The 6769-nt window shown below is 37.6% G+C and overlaps 1 long non-coding RNA gene across 1 annotated transcript; it reads left to right on the top strand.

Annotated features, from left to right (window-relative positions):
* The first annotated feature begins 2286 nt into the window (after positions 1-2286).
* On the top strand, positions 2287-5257 carry LOC116464306 (uncharacterized). The gene is made up of 2 exons (XR_004246899.1): positions 2287-2459; positions 2919-5257. It is a non-coding gene; the product is annotated as an uncharacterized LOC116464306 (long non-coding RNA).
* The last annotated feature ends 1512 nt before the right edge of the window (positions 5258-6769 follow it).

The following is a 6769-nucleotide window of genomic DNA, read 5'->3' as shown; positions in this document are numbered from 1 at the left end:
GAACAAAACCATATCATTAACCATGGAGGTACATGTATTAGTCTGCCAGGACTGCCATAACCAAGTACTGCAGACTGAATGGCTTAAACAACAGAATTTTACTTTCTCAGTTCTGGAGGTTGGAAGCCCATTATCAAGATTCCTGCAGAGTTGGTTTCTTCTGAGGCGTTTCTTCTTGGCTTGCAGATGGCTACCTTCTCCCTGTTTTCATACAACCTTCCCACTGTATCGCTCTGTGTCCTAATTTTCTCTGCTTATAAGGTCACCAGTCATATTGGATTAGGGCCCACTTTAATCGCCTCATTTTAACTTAATTAGCTCTTTAGAACCCTGTCTCCAAACACAGTCACATTCTAAGGTATTGGAGGTTAGAATTTCAACATGTGAATTTTAGGGGAACACAATTCAGCCCCTAGCAGTATATCTTACAAATTTTTTTTCTTTTTAAAAATCACTGGTATTAGCTGAGTGGCTGATCACTAGAATTACCTGGAGATATTTAAAAATACAGATTCCTGGCCTCTCCTTAGGAGACTCTCATTTAGTGGGTCTGAAATGGGGCTGGAAATCTTTACATTTAAAAAATATTTTAAGACCCGGGTATGGTAGTTCACACCAATAGTCCCAGTGATTTGGGAGACTGAGATGGGAGGGTCACTTGAGCCCAGGGGTTGGAGGCTGCAGTGAGCTATGATCACACCACTGTACTCCAACCTGGGCAACAGAGTAAGACCATGTCAAAATAAAAATCTTAGATGGTTGAGATAATTAGTGAGGTTTGAGAACCACCCTTGTAAGGAACTCCTGGCATTATTTATTACTGTACCAGGGAAGATCAAATTGAATGAAACTGGTAGTTGCTCAGAGGAACCTCAGAAAGATTACACCTAGTAAGCACCACTTTGAAACTTTACTGTTTCCTTTTATTTGGTTCCATATGGTTTTCTGTCTTCTTCATTGCTTTTCATTTCTGCATGTATATGTAAGCTCTTAAAGCATCCAACACACTTTGCTCCACATTTTATAATTTAATGAGCTGTGTCTATTGGACTTAGGTTCCAAATAATTTCTGACACACATGCTCCTATATGAAATACAAATATTTATCAGGCATTGAATGTTGTATGAGTGAGTGTAGCTGTCATGTTTGATGATGATGACATAAAGAAGAGTGCAATAAGGTATCCCCCAAGGAGTTCAGGGACTTTCTTTGTTAGATTGTCAAAGGCATTAGCTCTTCATGCTACCATATTATTATTTGAAAGAAAATCTGATCGTTGGAAATTTGTAGTGGGATTGTTGTTCCCCTTTGCTCCATGGAAATTTATCAATTTTTTGGTTGTTTTGACTGTTTTGACCCATTTACTAGTGATAACTGAACTCAGGGTCAGTTACCTCAGTTCTATGGCTCTAATGCCTGCCTTGTGGCTGCCATCTTGAGAGACTGGCATAAGTTCCCCAGCATTCTTTCCCTTAGCACAACTTAACCATGACTTAGCACATTCCAAAGGTTTAGCTAAGCATAACTGTCCCTAGATAAGTTTTAGTACTTGATTGAAAACACCTTCATCAGTGTGTTTGCAGAATTACAATGAAAGTATGTTTCGTTTCAATTGAAGTAAACCCACTGGCAATTGTCAAAATGGGAGATAATATTGCTGTGTGGCCTAAGAAGAGATAATTTAGGCATTTGAACATGAAATGTAATCTCTTGTTTTTTTAAAAAAGAGATTATGCAAAGGTAAGAATGGGGATCTTTCTTTTTCTAGAAAGTCATTGATCTATGATCCCTTGAGGGTAATATAAAAAAAGTTAATTATAGATTTTAAAATTTGCTTCAGATCTGTTAGAATAAGAAAGTGAGGGAGGCAGAAACAAAGTGGAATAGATTCAGTCGTTGAGAGGAGAGGCAGAGTTCAATTTGCACTGTAAGCTTCAAAGTGTTAGCATAAGCTGTCTACTGCTCTTTGGCTTGTTATTCATTTGCTTTTTCTTCCAGTCATTCCTTAAATCATTTATCAAACATTTATGGAGAATTTATCTAGAGTTATAGAGATAAATACGAAGCTGTATCTGTTCTCAGTCGCAGGAGCTCAAAGTCCTGGGAGAGATGGACACATCAACCAATAGTAATAGCAGGTGTGATGGGTGTATATGGAGATACGCCCAGGGTTACTAAGAGCCTGGAAAATAGATGACCAACTAGCAGGCTGGGTTAGGGTGTAGTTTCAGAGAGGAAGCACTGGACTAAGACTTGAAGAATGCATTGGAAGAGCAAATCAGGCGGAAAAGAGGACAAAGTCATTTTGCTCAGAAGAAACAGTATGTGCAAATGTGCCACAACCATTCAAAGCAAGTTGCTGCTTAAGTCTTGCTCACAACTTTTCATCTGAAAAGTGGAGTAGCTGAAGCAGCCAATGCTGGTGGTTGTAATTCTTGAGGATGCAACAGTAAGAATGGTAAGAAATATTCTGCATGTCAACAGTCTAATGAAGGTTCCTGGGTTGGGCTGGGCCAGACACGGGGAAAGAGGTACACACCTTTTTTCAGTGTAATTTTTATTTTCAGGGACTATGTTCCTGGCACCAAATAGACATTATATACATATTTATTGAATTGATTTGACAGATTTTTTTGTTTACTTATGAAGATAAGAAAGTAACAATCTCACCTCTAGTATTTCTCTTATAGAAACGTAAGTGTTATTTTAAAGATGTTATTATGGGGTCGACATTCCATGTCAGTATGTTTTATATCCATGGAGCAAGGGAGAATGAAAAAGCTACTGCAAACCAAAACCAAAGCCTGCCCCCTGCCCACACCCTCCCTGGTGTATACCAGAATTTGTACTCAATGGTGACTCAATTGATTTTCCATTAGTAAGACATTTGATCTGTGTCATTGTTCCTCTCTTCTAGGAAAGGAAATAACCCCCGAAGCCTTTGCAACTAAGGACGTGTATCCTTCGGACAAGTGTTTACTGGGCAACTTCTTCATGCTGTAATTGAGTGTGGCCAATTGCTCACAAAGATGTTTGCAAAATCCCTCCTGTCCCCTAACTCACTTCTCCTTACAGTGTGACTCTGCCAACTTCTCCTGTCGATTGGTGGAGACTGTTTCTCCTCCCCCTTGAATCTGGGCTGGGCTTGTAACTTGCTTGACCAATAGAATGCAGAGAAATGAAATGCAGCCTTCAACATTCAAGGCTATGCTCAAGGAGTCTAACCCTGTGGGTATGCTGTTGTCAAATGAGGGAGCTTCGATTAGCCTGTTGAAGGCACACAGACGACATGACAGGCAATACCAACATTCAGATATGCAAGTTAGGCTGTCTTAGACCACGCTGCCTAGGTGAGCTTTTAGACGACTGCAACTTGTGACTGACTCTAGGCAAGACCAGAAGAACCTTCTAGCTAAATCTAAACCAAATGCCAACTCATAGAATTGTAAGCAAATAAAATGGTTGTTGTTTAAAGACATTAACTTTTGGGGTGTTTTGCCACACCTCAATACATAACTGTTACACTAATTATTTTTCATTGTGAAATCTTCAGTGTCTTATTCTGTAATCACACCAGAATGTCCTTGCCTTCTTAGCACTTTGCCACAGTCCAGTGGGGTGAATAGACAGCAGCTGCTCATTTATGCTCATGCTCATGTTCATTATTTGCATTTGGACTAAAAGGAGCTCTGTTCTCCAGGACAGAACTATTCTAAAGCTCTTCAGGAACAGGAACAGGAGTCCATCACAGACAGTGAAATAAAAAGCGCCCTACATAGAGGCATCCAGACTGAGAGCTGAAAGGGATCTGGGAAATCATTTAGTCTCACTCCCTCATTTTCCATTCAGACCACAGAGATGAAAGAACTTGCTGAAGTTCTCACAGCTCTGTAGTGGCACAGTCAGAACAAGGATCCCAATCTCCTAACTACTAACCTAAAATGCTTTCAGCATGCAAGTTGAGCATACAATAGGACAGTTTAAATTTAAATGGTGTTTTGAGCAAGGGGAGAGTCTAATTAATTACTTCAATGTATAATTTTGGAGTCACCAGAAAGGCGTTAAAGACAAAAAAATGCTTTGGAACCTAGGTGCTTCATATCTGAAATTGGGGCAGGTACAGGTATATTCCTACCACTAAAGGGTGATTAGTTGGTTGCGCAGTCCTTTAGTGTTCTTGGTACTAAGCACAAAACATGGGTAAGATGGTTCAGGGCTGGTTGTGGTGGCTCATGCCTATAGCCCCAGCATTTTAGGAGGCCAAGGCTGGAGGATAGCTTGAGCCCAGGAATTCGAGACTAGCCTGGGCAATATTGCAAGACCTTGTCTCTACAAATAATAATTTCTTAAGAATTGGCTGGGCATGGTGGCACACACCTGTAGGCCCAGCTATTTGAGAGGTTGAGGTGGGAGGATTGCTTTAGTGTAGGAGGCTGAGGCTGCAATGAGGTGATCACACTATGGTACTATAGCCTGGGCAACAGTGTGAGATCCTGCCTCAAAAAAAAAAAAGTTTATGTTCTCAAAGTGCTCATAATCTAGTGGTAGTACAATATTTGAGATATTAGAGCAGTTTCTCCTTTTGCAACTAAAGACATGTATCCTTAAAGCAGAAGGAATGGCAGAATCATGTAATAAACCCTGAAGTACCATTACCTAGCTTCAACAACTATCGACACTCTGCTGTTCTTGTTTCATTTATGCCTCACCTCCTTCTCATCCCCCACTTGAATATTCTCATCCTTTTTTTTACAGTTTTTAAGATAACATTTACATAACTGAAATGCACAAATCTTAGCTGTACACTTTTGACATATGGATACACCTGTGTAACCAATGACTGTATCACAACATAGAGCGTTTCATCTCCCTAGCAAGATACATGTGTCTTTTCCTAGTTAATGTCTCTTTATTTCTGAGGCAGTCATTGCTCTGCTTTTGTTTTTCATCTTAGGCTAGTTTTGCCTGTTCTAGAATTTCATATAACTGAGAACATACAGAATGTACTCACTAGTAGTGTCTGACTTTTTCACAAAGGATAATGTCTGTGGTATTCATTCATGCTGTTGTATGCATCAGTAGTTTATTTTCTTTTTACTTTTAAGTAGTATTTTAAGGACTATTTTAATAGCATCTCACAAATTATGATATGTTCTATTTACATTATTATTTGGTTTGTAATATTTTATATTTTCTCTTGTGATTTCTCCTTTGACTCATGAATTATTATAACAAATTTTTAAAAGTGTATTATAATGCATTTAGTGAAACTGTATTATTTGATTTACTAATGTCTGGTGCTTTTGTATCTGGTGTTGTTGGTTTCTAATTTAATTTCATGGTTTTCAGAGAATATACTCTGAAAGATTTTAATCTTTTGAAATTTATATATATACTTTATAGCCTAGCATATGGTATAGCTTGGTGAATGTTCTATGTGTTCATGAAAGGAATTCTGAAGCTACTGGGTATAGTTTTCTACAAATGTCAATTAGGCCAAGTTGCTTGATAATTTTTTTCAAATATTTTATATCTGTATTGATGGTTTTTCTAGATGGTCTATCAGCTACTGAGTGAAAAATGTTAAAGTCTCTAGTTTTGATTGTGGACATGTCTAATTTTTCCTTTAGTTTTATCTGTTTTTGTTTTATGTATTTTGAAGCTATTATTAGATTAATAACATTCATAATTGTTATACTTTCTTTTTTTATTTCTCTTTTGTTATTCCCATTTTTTCATTCTCTCTTATCATTAAGAAATGTCCCTGCTTATCTCTAATGACAGTTTTTGCTTTGAAGTCTATTGTGTTCCATTGTAATATAACCATACTAGCCTCGTGATTGGCGTTTTTTGAGAAATCTCCATTCTGTTTTCCATAAGGGTTACATTCCCATAAACAGTGCATAAGAGTTCCTTTTTCTTTACATTGTCACCAAAATCTGTTCTTATTTGACTCTTTAGTAATTGACATTCTGACTGGAGTAAGATGATACCTCATTGTGGTTTTAATTTTCATTTCTCTGATTAGTGATATTGGACATTTTTTTTTATATACCTGTTGGCCGTTTGTAAGTTTTCTCTTGAAAAATGTCTATTTGTGTTCTTTGCTCACTTTTTAATAGGATTATTATTATTATTATTATTGTTATTGAGTTGAGTTCCTTGAATACTCTGAATATTAGTCCCCTGTCAAATAGATAGTTTGCAAATATTTTATCCCATTCAGCAGGTTGTCTGTTCATTCTGTTGATCATTTGCTGTGAAAAAGCTTATGAGTTTGAGTCTCATTTGCCTATTTTTGTTTTTTGTTGCCTGTGCCTTACTCATTTCCTTTTCGTGGAAGTATGTCCTTCAGTAGGTTTTGTTCAGTGAGGGTCTCTGGACAGTTATGTCATTGTCTTTGCATGTCCTAAAATGCCTTTTTCCCCTAACTTCTTGGAGTATAACTAAGCTAGATATAGAATTCTAGACTGTCAATTATTTTTCCTCCTTCCTTTAAGATACTCACCTGTTGTCTCTGGCATATATTTTTGATGATGAGAAGCATTCTGTCAGTCTTATTGTTGCTCCTTTTTAGGTAACCTGCCTTTCCTCACTGATAGCATCCAAGGTTTCCTGTTTATTCTGGATGGTTCTGTAGTTTTAGTTTCATAATGAGGTGTATAGGCAAGCCTTTGTTACTCTGTTACTATGTCATTTAATTTTTCGTATTTTCTTTTCTTCTGTTTTTGAGATGGGATCTCACTCTATTGCCCAGCCTGGGGTGCA

Source organism: Hylobates moloch, unplaced genomic scaffold (genome assembly GCF_009828535.3).
Source record: "Hylobates moloch isolate HMO894 unplaced genomic scaffold, HMol_V3 SCAFFOLD_386, whole genome shotgun sequence".
Lineage (NCBI taxonomy): Eukaryota > Metazoa > Chordata > Mammalia > Primates > Hylobatidae > Hylobates > Hylobates moloch.
This window is presented reverse-complemented; position numbering and strand designations above follow the sequence as displayed.